This window comes from Chenopodium album, chromosome 8 (assembly GCF_948465745.1).
Source record: "Chenopodium album chromosome 8, dcCheAlbu1.1, whole genome shotgun sequence".
Classification (NCBI taxonomy): Eukaryota; Viridiplantae; Streptophyta; class Magnoliopsida; order Caryophyllales; family Amaranthaceae; genus Chenopodium; species Chenopodium album.
The window spans coordinates 13,510,564-13,520,980 of NC_137841.1; the positions used below are offsets into that span (position 1 = coordinate 13,510,564).

A 10,417-nucleotide genomic window follows, 5' to 3' on the forward strand; every position below is an offset into this window, starting at 1 on the left:
TGGGTTACAAACTCTCCTTCCCTCAAAGTCAAAGCCTCACCTTGCTTGGGATTGAACTCTCTACAATACGATGCATCATGATCCGTCCCACCACAACAAGCACATGAGAAATCAATGATTTGTGACAGTTTTGAACCCAAACCAACACTTGAGTTCAACTTGGAAAGACCTTCATTCAAGAGTTCAACTATGTGCTTAAGTTGACCGACTTTCTCCAACTCATAAAGATCACCTTGCTTTCCTTGGGACCTTCTTTGACCTCCCCAAGAATAGCTAGTAGCCACCTCTTCAATTATAGCTTCAACTTGGCTTTGAGGGATCTTAATCAATTGGCCACCGGCACCCGCATCTAGATTGGTTCTTGAAATTGGCTCTAAGCCATCATAAAAGAATCTCATGAGCAAATTATGGTTGAATCCATGGTTAGGACATGCTCTAATCATATCCTTAAACCTTTCCCATGCTTCCCCAAGAGTTTCATCCGGTTCTTGCTCAAAAGAAGCTATCTTCCTCCTCATTTTTGCGGTTTGCTCATCGGAAATGAACCTCTTGAGAAAGGCCTTCGCAACATCTTTCCATGTGGTGAGAGAGTTGGGCTTCAAAAGCTTGAGCCATTTCTTTGCTCTTCCGGTGAGAGATTGCCGAAAGAGATGCATACGAATGTAATCTTGGCTCACTTCATTTGTTTGCATCATTGCACACAACTCAAGGAATCGGTCCAAATGCTCAATGGGGTCTTCACTTGCACTTCCGGAAAATTGCTCGACTTGTACCATCCTAGCATATTGTGGATGGATTGTGAAATTAGACTCTGTGGTTGGGAGAAGTATACCACTCGTGAGCTCATAGACTTCCGGATTTCCAAACTCCCTAAAAAGAAGGTCATCCTCTTGTCTTGCCATATCTCTCTTTGAATACAACAAAGCTAAGCACACGATTAGCAATGACAAGTAGGATTAAAAAAAAGGCAAAAAAATAAAAAGAAAGCAAATAAAATGACTCTAACAATAGCAAAAACAAATTCTAAACAAGCCGCTTCCCCGGCAACGGCGCCAAAATTTGATCGGGATTAATAGGTCGTTGGTTCTACTAACCCTAATCAAATTAACAATTTATAATGCCTAAACTTACACTAAACTAGTTAGTGGCAAGTAAAGGGTCGAACCACTAAGGAAGCTCACTCGTCCAACATCAATATCACTAATGCAAGAGTCAAGAGGGGAAATGTTTTTGTTGATATATTGGATAAAAAGCACTAAAACTACGAATAAGCAAAGATAAAGACGAATAAAATCAAGAAAGAACAACGCTAGGGATACGGGGGTGTCAAACATGATTAGAAAAAAGGGGAATAATCATAGTTATCATGAAGAACATGCCAAAGAACACAAGATCCTACCTAAACAATTCATTCTCATGCAATAGTCTAGGCAAATCAATGAAAGAGGTCTATGCTAATTAGGATCATTCTCATGCATCCCATTAGGCACAAGCTAACCAAGGAATAAAGGGGCACAATACATGGAACTCCATTTTTAACAACTCATTCTCATGCAATCATTAAAATAGAGGTGATCTAAATCTAGTTCAAATCATTTTCATGCATTTAAACTAGAAGGCAATCAAATAAAGTGCTACAATAGTCTCAAGTCAATAAAAATCATATCTTTCATCAATTTAAGGCATGTAATCAATCCACTATCATCATTCATCCAACATTCAACACATATTTTCCACCCCCTTCCCCTAGCTAAAAGATTAGCCTAGAGAAAGGAGATTAAACATAATAGCAAAACCAAAAATATATTCAAGAAACACAAAACAAAACATGATTAAAAACAATGAAAACAATAATAACTAGATGAACTAAAAAGACTAACAAAAATAAGCAACAATAAAGCAAATAAATAAAGCTAAAGGAAAGGATTAGAGATTACTAGAGAGAGGATTAATGAAAGATGAAAACTTGAAGGAATTGCTTGATTGGAAATTAAACTTGACCAAAATTGATTACTTGGAAGAAAATTGAGCAATAATCTACTTTTTTTCTCTCTAAAAACTATCTAATCTAACCCTAAGAGAGAGAAGCTCTCCTAAACTAACTAAGAAAATAGCATAATGGCCTCTCCTCTAATTACCCCCAAAAATGGGTATTTATACAAAGCTCATAAAACTAAGAAAAATAAAAGAAATAAAAGAATGAGAAAATTAAGGAAAAACAAAAGAAAAAAATAAAATAGAAATGAAATAAGAAAAGGAAAAGGAAAATATAAAAAGAATTAAGAAAATAAAATAAAATAAAAGAAAAAGAAATTAAAATAAACCCACAAATCCCCCAAATTCCCTCAGCCACGATTTCCACTTCTCTTTCATTTGGCTGCTCTGATTTGCATCACCTTCATCACCATCACCACGCATCCCCTCATCTTCACCGTTCATCATCATCATCTTCATCAAGCATCATTAAAACACGGCCGTTGGATTTCATTAAAATCACGTGCAAAGCTCGTGATGTGGTTCAAATTGAACCCCGATCTACGCGCCCGCGAAGACACCGCGCAGAGGTCGCGCATAGCTTCTGCCTCGACTCTGAATTTGGACTCCAATCGTGTGCGCTTTCAGACAGGGGTGCGCGGCCGCGGAGGTAAGTGTTGCTGCAATTGTTGCGGGTTGCTGCTGGTGATTCTGTGAATTGGTGGTTGACGTTGTGGTGATTGGAGGTGTTGGGGTTTGCTTGGGTGAATTGGTTGCGGTGGCTGGAAATTGGTGTGATTGAAGGTGGCTGAAATTGAGTGGGTTGCGAAGGCTGGTGGTTGAAATTGGTGGCGGTGGCTGATGGAGAAGAATTGGAGGTGGTTTGGTTGGAGGCTGGTGCTGCGAATTGTTGCGGTTTGGTGATGTTGGGTGGTTTCGGTGCGATTGGGAGTTTGGTTTGTGGGTGTGATTGTGGTGGTGCGATGTGGGGTTGCGTGGTGGGATTGATTGTGAGCTGAGGGAGCAGGGGAGGTGCGATGTTGGTGTTGTTGATGGTTGTTATCGCTGCTGTTGCTGTTGGTGTTGTGATGTGTGGTGGTTGCGGAGAGTGTATGGGTGAGTGGTTTGGTGTTTGAGCTGGTGGTGTTGAGGAGCTGGGAGTAGGGGAGCTGCTGGTTGTAATTGATGTTGCTGTTGGTGATGAGGAAAAGCAGGGAGCAGGGGAGATGTGTTTTGGGTTGTGTTGTGGTGTAGGGTAAGGGGAGGTGTGGTGTATGTTAAGCTGCTAGCAAGAGGGCAGCAGCTAGAGCATGTTGTTTGACTCAATTCTCGGACCTTGAACTCGATCGACCAAGGACCCGAAAACACCTACAACCAAAAACAACACGAGGGTAGGATCGATAACAAAATAAAAATAAAATAAAGATAAAATAAAATAATAAAGAAAAATAAAATAAAACACGAAAATAAACTAAAAACTATAGAAAATTACAAAAATACTCAAAATAAAGATAAAAGACGAGAATAATAAAATAATAGAAATAAAGGATATAAAAGGTGAAATTATTGGAAAATAAGCCGGAATACGACTCAATAAACACCCTAAAAGTGACATAAAAGTCACTTATCAAACTCCCCCAAGCTTACCTTTTGCTCGTCCTCGAGCAAATTAACATGAAACACTGGAGAAGGAGAATGATTTATTCAAGCAAAACTAAGACACTAAAGGAGACAAGAATGTACACTAACTCACTTTCGTAGGAATCACGGTCACTTTTAGCAACTAATGACAAGCCCTTTAAACCCCTAGATCGCCCTAGAGGACGAGTGTGCTCTCGTGAGGGTGTCCTAAGAGTTTAACCCACAACTCTAAACAAAACCAAGGCAAAACAAAAAGAAAAAGAAAAGAAAAAACAAAAAGCAAGCACAACCACGACCAACATGACATGACAAGGCTTAAGAAAACCAAACAAGCTTTTAGATAGAAAATGCTCCATTCGGACTCAAAACATAGAGACATGCACCAAAGAATGCTCACCTTTCTTAATTAAATGAGGGAATAAACGTTCCAAGATGCTCATGGTTGAAAAAGACAAACCTAAGCTAAGCATAGAGAACTAATGATTTCACTCTCCGCCCTAGCCCCATCCAAGACGGTCCACGCTCTCTCCACTAGCTTCAAATCATCCCTTAGTTAGCTCCTCATGATTCCTCGAGGGAATCGGAAAAAGAATTTTTTATGTGGAATCATAAGGTCATCCCGACATCTCAACTATGCATACTCTCTCCATAGGGTTGAAATCTATCTCCCTCCACCGGTCATTGACCTCACCCCTCTAAAGTCAAAGGGTCTTTACTAGGGTTGTAACGTAAGGCTAAGGGTCAAGGCGGGGCAAAAATTTGAAAATTTTGGTGATATTTCCTAAGTGAAGCAAAAGGGTGATCAAACCTCAAAAACAAACTCAAGAAATCACCAAACATCAAACAAAAATACCAATAATTCCATCTCCCCCAAGCTTATTCGACACCGACACTCAATAAAAACAAAAACGAAGTAACGCTCCCCCCCAAGCTTGAACAAAGCATTGTCCTCAATGCTTAAAGTAGGGAAGAAAACGAAACCAAACTAATTTAAATATATTTTTTTTTTATATATATTTTATTTGTTGTCCTTGCCTTTTTTAACTTTAGACGGCTTTTTCTTAACATTTGCTTTATTTCACACAATATATACAATTTACTTTTCTTGCTTGGTACAAAAAGCATAATACTTTCTCATTTTATTACAACACAAAACAAACTCTTAAACCGAAATGCTTCACAAACTAAGGGTTAGGGAAACGAAAGGTCATAAGGCTTGTAATGTGGCTCATAATCAAGAAAGGGAATAGGCTCAAAGGGTTGGCAAGAGGAGCAAATGCGAAATAAAAACAAAATAAGTAACAAAACAAAAAGAAGATAAAGAAAAAAAAAAAAAAAGAAAAATGGTGCCCTTTTCCTCCCCTAGAGTTGCTTGGTCACGATCTTGGGAGCTAGAGAACAACACAAGGATTAAGTTATGCATAGTTAAGGATCCTAAATGCCGCTCACAAGAATGATGAAGGCTAGAACAAATGACGCTCACACGGGATAAGAAATAAGCAAATACCAACCAAGGGAATCCTATTCACCATAGAGAGCAACACCATCTTACCACTTTCCCGTGAACTAGGGGTTCAAACGTCCTCAAAAGTTCTAAACCGGGCTACCTTAGCTTACAATGTGTCTAATTCAACCCTAAGCACTCTCAAACCGTGTAAACCCTCATCAACTAGGAAGATAAGCATTCAAAGACACATTATCATGAAAGGCACACAAATCCAAATGAATGAGCAATTCTAAATCAAAATCATTGCAACTTGTCATAGTCATGTTTGTCACATAAAAGGGAAAAACAACACAAAAACAAGAGGAAGAAATAAAAAGGTTCACAAATGAGGCATGTAATTCAAGTAAATCCCAATCGTCATACAAATGACCGTTGATAACAACATCAACGATCCCAGGTTCCTTAGAACCAATGCAAACACCCTCGAACCATTCAACTTCTTCCTAAACTAACCTTAAACTAAGCACTCAAAGAAAAATTAAAAGAGTGAAAACAAGAAAGGTCTCACCGAGAGGTTGGCTTAAAAGAATAATGGAGCATAAAATCGAGTTCACCAAATGTCACTCCGCTCCAAGCTTCCAAAATGCAACCTACAAGGCAAGACAAGACATAAAAGAAAACATTAAAAGAAAACAAAGAAAGAAAACAAAAAAGAAAAAGAAAGGAGGGGGAGAAAAAGGGGTAGAAATCCTCCGGGTTGCCTCCCGGGAAGCGCTTGTTTATGGTCTCTAGCTTGACCCTTCACCTCCTTCAAGGTGGAATAAAGAACATCACCCTCATCAACTTGAGGAGTGAATCATAGATGCCCCCAAGCTTGAGAACTAGCACTCCTTGAGGTCTCAAATCACCACAAGGGAAAGGAGGGAATGAATCAAGAGCCAATGGTGGCTCATCTTTTATTTTTCTCTTCTTCTTGTCGTTTCTTCTAAAAGGGCGATGAAGCTTGGAATCCTCGATATTAGGAAGGGAAACCTCACCTTCCTCAAGAGAGCTTTCAAACTAAGTAGGAACTTCAAGAAAGTTATCATACCTCATTGTCACCTTACCATCACATGGAGGTAAGCTCTCATTATCCATCACACCATCGACTACATCAACTCTACATATGCTCACCGCCATAGGGCTCTTCAAAACAACATTCTCAACTAGCCTACAAGGGAAGGGAACCGGGCCTTCAAACTTGTTTGGTTCACTAAAATCTAATGGCTCCTCATTTTGTTCTTGAACCTTCTTCTCAACCACATCCTCCACAACCTTGTCTTCCTTACTTTCATCCTCCTTGCAAGTTTAGAGATGATAAGCATATGAAGGGTTAGTAGATGATTGTAAGGGGAGTTTTGCGGTTAAATGGAGAGAAGAAATGTTGGCTAGTTGGGAGTCAACAACTTCATTGTGAGATTTGATCTCTTGGAATTGTTGAGTGAGAATTTGACGTTGTTGAAGAATTTGGGTTTGTGTGTGGTCGAGTGGGGATTGTTCTTCATACGCTTGAGGATTTTGGTCATGATGTTGACCTTGAAAGTTCCCCATTTGGATGGAAGGGTAAGAAAAATTTTCGGTTAGAGGATTGAAAAGAGGTTCATCTTGGAGGTAGGAGTTTTCTTGTTTTGGAGGTTGTTGAAGTTGTTGAGAATGAGCTTGGGTTACAAACTCTCCTTCCCTCAAAGTCAAAGCCTCACCTTGCTTGGGATTGAACTCTCTACAATACGATGCATCATGATCCGTCCCACCACAACAAGCACATGAGAAATCAATGATTTGTGACAGTTTTGAACCCAAACCAACACTTGAGTTCAACTTGGAAAGACCTTCATTCAAGAGTTCAACTATGTGCTTAAGTTGACCGACTTTCTCCAACTCATAAAGATCACCTTGCTTTCCTTGGGACCTTCTTTGACCTCCCCAAGAATAGCTAGTAGCCACCTCTTCAATTATAGCTTCAACTTGGCTTTGAGGGATCTTAATCAATTGGCCACCGGCACCCGCATCTAGATTGGTTCTTGAAATTGGCTCTAAGCCATCATAAAAGAATCTCATGAGCAAATTATGGTTGAATCCATGGTTAGGACATGCTCTAATCATATCCTTAAACCTTTCCCATGCTTCCCCAAGAGTTTCATCCGGTTCTTGCTCAAAAGAAGCTATCTTCCTCCTCATTTTTGCGGTTTGCTCATCGGAAATGAACCTCTTGAGAAAGGCCTTCGCAACATCTTTCCATGTGGTGAGAGAGTTGGGCTTCAAAAGCTTGAGCCATTTCTTTGCTCTTCCGGTGAGAGATTGCCGAAAGAGATGCATACGAATGTAATCTTGGCTCACTTCATTTGTTTGCATCATTGCACACAACTCAAGGAATCGGTCCAAATGCTCAATGGGGTCTTCACTTGCACTTCCGGAAAATTGCTCGACTTGTACCATCCTAGCATATTGTGGATGGATTGTGAAATTAGACTCTGTGGTTGGGAGAAGTATACCACTCGTGAGCTCATAGACTTCCGGATTTCCAAACTCCCTAAAAAGAAGGTCATCCTCTTGTCTTGCCATATCTCTCTTTGAATACAACAAAGCTAAGCACACGATTAGCAATGACAAGTAGGATTAAAAAAAAGGCAAAAAAATAAAAAGAAAGCAAATAAAATGACTCTAACAATAGCAAAAACAAATTCTAAACAAGCCGCTTCCCCGGCAACGGCGCCAAAATTTGATCGGGATTAATAGGTCGTTGGTTCTACTAACCCTAATCAAATTAACAATTTATAATGCCTAAACTTACACTAAACTAGTTAGTGGCAAGTAAAGGGTCGAACCACTAAGGAAGCTCACTCGTCCAACATCAATATCACTAATGCAAGAGTCAAGAGGGGAAATGTTTTTGTTGATATATTGGATAAAAAGCACTAAAACTACGAATAAGCAAAGATAAAGACGAATAAAATCAAGAAAGAACAACGCTAGGGATACGGGGGTGTCAAACATGATTAGAAAAAAGGGGAATAATCATAGTTATCATGAAGAACATGCCAAAGAACACAAGATCCTACCTAAACAATTCATTCTCATGCAATAGTCTAGGCAAATCAATGAAAGAGGTCTATGCTAATTAGGATCATTCTCATGCATCCCATTAGGCACAAGCTAACCAAGGAATAAAGGGGCACAATACATGGAACTCCATTTTTAACAACTCATTCTCATGCAATCATTAAAATAGAGGTGATCTAAATCTAGTTCAAATCATTTTCATGCATTTAAACTAGAAGGCAATCAAATAAAGTGCTACAATAGTCTCAAGTCAATAAAAATCATATCTTTCATCAATTTAAGGCATGTAATCAATCCACTATCATCATTCATCCAACATTCAACACATATTTTCCACCCCCTTCCCCTAGCTAAAAGATTAGCCTAGAGAAAGGAGATTAAACATAATAGCAAAACCAAAAATATATTCAAGAAACACAAAACAAAACATGATTAAAAACAATGAAAACAATAATAACTAGATGAACTAAAAAGACTAACAAAAATAAGCAACAATAAAGCAAATAAATAAAGCTAAAGGAAAGGATTAGAGATTACTAGAGAGAGGATTAATGAAAGATGAAAACTTGAAGGAATTGCTTGATTGGAAATTAAACTTGACCAAAATTGATTACTTGGAAGAAAATTGAGCAATAATCTACTTTTTTTCTCTCTAAAAACTATCTAATCTAACCCTAAGAGAGAGAAGCTCTCCTAAACTAACTAAGAAAATAGCATAATGGCCTCTCCTCTAATTACCCCCAAAAATGGGTATTTATACAAAGCTCATAAAACTAAGAAAAATAAAAGAAATAAAAGAATGAGAAAATTAAGGAAAAACAAAAGAAAAAAATAAAATAGAAATGAAATAAGAAAAGGAAAAGGAAAATATAAAAAGAATTAAGAAAATAAAATAAAATAAAAGAAAAAGAAATTAAAATAAACCCACAAATCCCCCAAATTCCCTCAGCCACGATTTCCACTTCTCTTTCATTTGGCTGCTCTGATTTGCATCACCTTCATCACCATCACCACGCATCCCCTCATCTTCACCGTTCATCATCATCATCTTCATCAAGCATCATTAAAACACGGCCGTTGGATTTCATTAAAATCACGTGCAAAGCTCGTGATGTGGTTCAAATTGAACCCCGATCTACGCGCCCGCGAAGACACCGCGCAGAGGTCGCGCATAGCTTCTGCCTCGACTCTGAATTTGGACTCCAATCGTGTGCGCTTTCAGACAGGGGTGCGCGGCCGCGGAGGTAAGTGTTGCTGCAATTGTTGCGGGTTGCTGCTGGTGATTCTGTGAATTGGTGGTTGACGTTGTGGTGATTGGAGGTGTTGGGGTTTGCTTGGGTGAATTGGTTGCGGTGGCTGGAAATTGGTGTGATTGAAGGTGGCTGAAATTGAGTGGGTTGCGAAGGCTGGTGGTTGAAATTGGTGGCGGTGGCTGATGGAGAAGAATTGGAGGTGGTTTGGTTGGAGGCTGGTGCTGCGAATTGTTGCGGTTTGGTGATGTTGGGTGGTTTCGGTGCGATTGGGAGTTTGGTTTGTGGGTGTGATTGTGGTGGTGCGATGTGGGGTGGCGTGGTGGGATTGATTGTGAGCTGAGGGAGCAGGGGAGGTGCGATGTTGGTGTTGTTGATGGTTGTTATCGCTGCTGTTGCTGTTGGTGTTGTGATGTGTGGTGGTTGCGGAGAGTGTATGGGTGAGTGGTTTGGTGTTTGAGCTGGTGGTGTTGAGGAGCTGGGAGTAGGGGAGCTGCTGGTTGTAATTGATGTTGCTGTTGGTGATGAGGAAAAGCAGGGAGCAGGGGAGATGTGTTTTGGGTTGTGTTGTGGTGTAGGGTAAGGGGAGGTGTGGTGTATGTTAAGCTGCTAGCAAGAGGGCAGCAGCTAGAGCATGTTGTTTGACTCAATTCTCGGACCTTGAACTCGATCGACCAAGGACCCGAAAACACCTACAACCAAAAACAACACGAGGGTAGGATCGATAACAAAATAAAAATAAAATAAAGATAAAATAAAATAATAAAGAAAAATAAAATAAAACACGAAAATAAACTAAAAACTATAGAAAATTACAAAAATACTCAAAATAAAGATAAAAGACGAGAATAATAAAATAATAGAAATAAAGGATATAAAAGGTGAAATTATTGGAAAATAAGCCGGAATACGACTCAATAAACACCCTAAAAGTGACATAAAAGTCACTTATCAGTAACCTCTCCACCAGCTCCAGCTCCAGCTCCAGTCTCCTCGGGAGGAGGAA

General features: G+C 39.4%; 2 non-coding genes across 2 annotated transcripts; both read left to right on the forward strand.

Annotated features, from left to right (window-relative positions):
• Positions 1 to 414: 414 nt before the first annotated feature.
• On the forward strand, positions 415 to 521 carry LOC145556870 (small nucleolar RNA R71). Its single transcript, XR_014091962.1, has one exon. It is a non-coding gene; the product is annotated as a small nucleolar RNA R71 (small nucleolar RNA).
• A 6,654-nt stretch (positions 522 to 7,175) lies between these two features.
• Positions 7,176 to 7,282, forward strand: LOC145556871 (small nucleolar RNA R71). Its single transcript, XR_014091963.1, has one exon. It is a non-coding gene; the product is annotated as a small nucleolar RNA R71 (small nucleolar RNA).
• Positions 7,283 to 10,417: the final 3,135 nt, after the last annotated feature.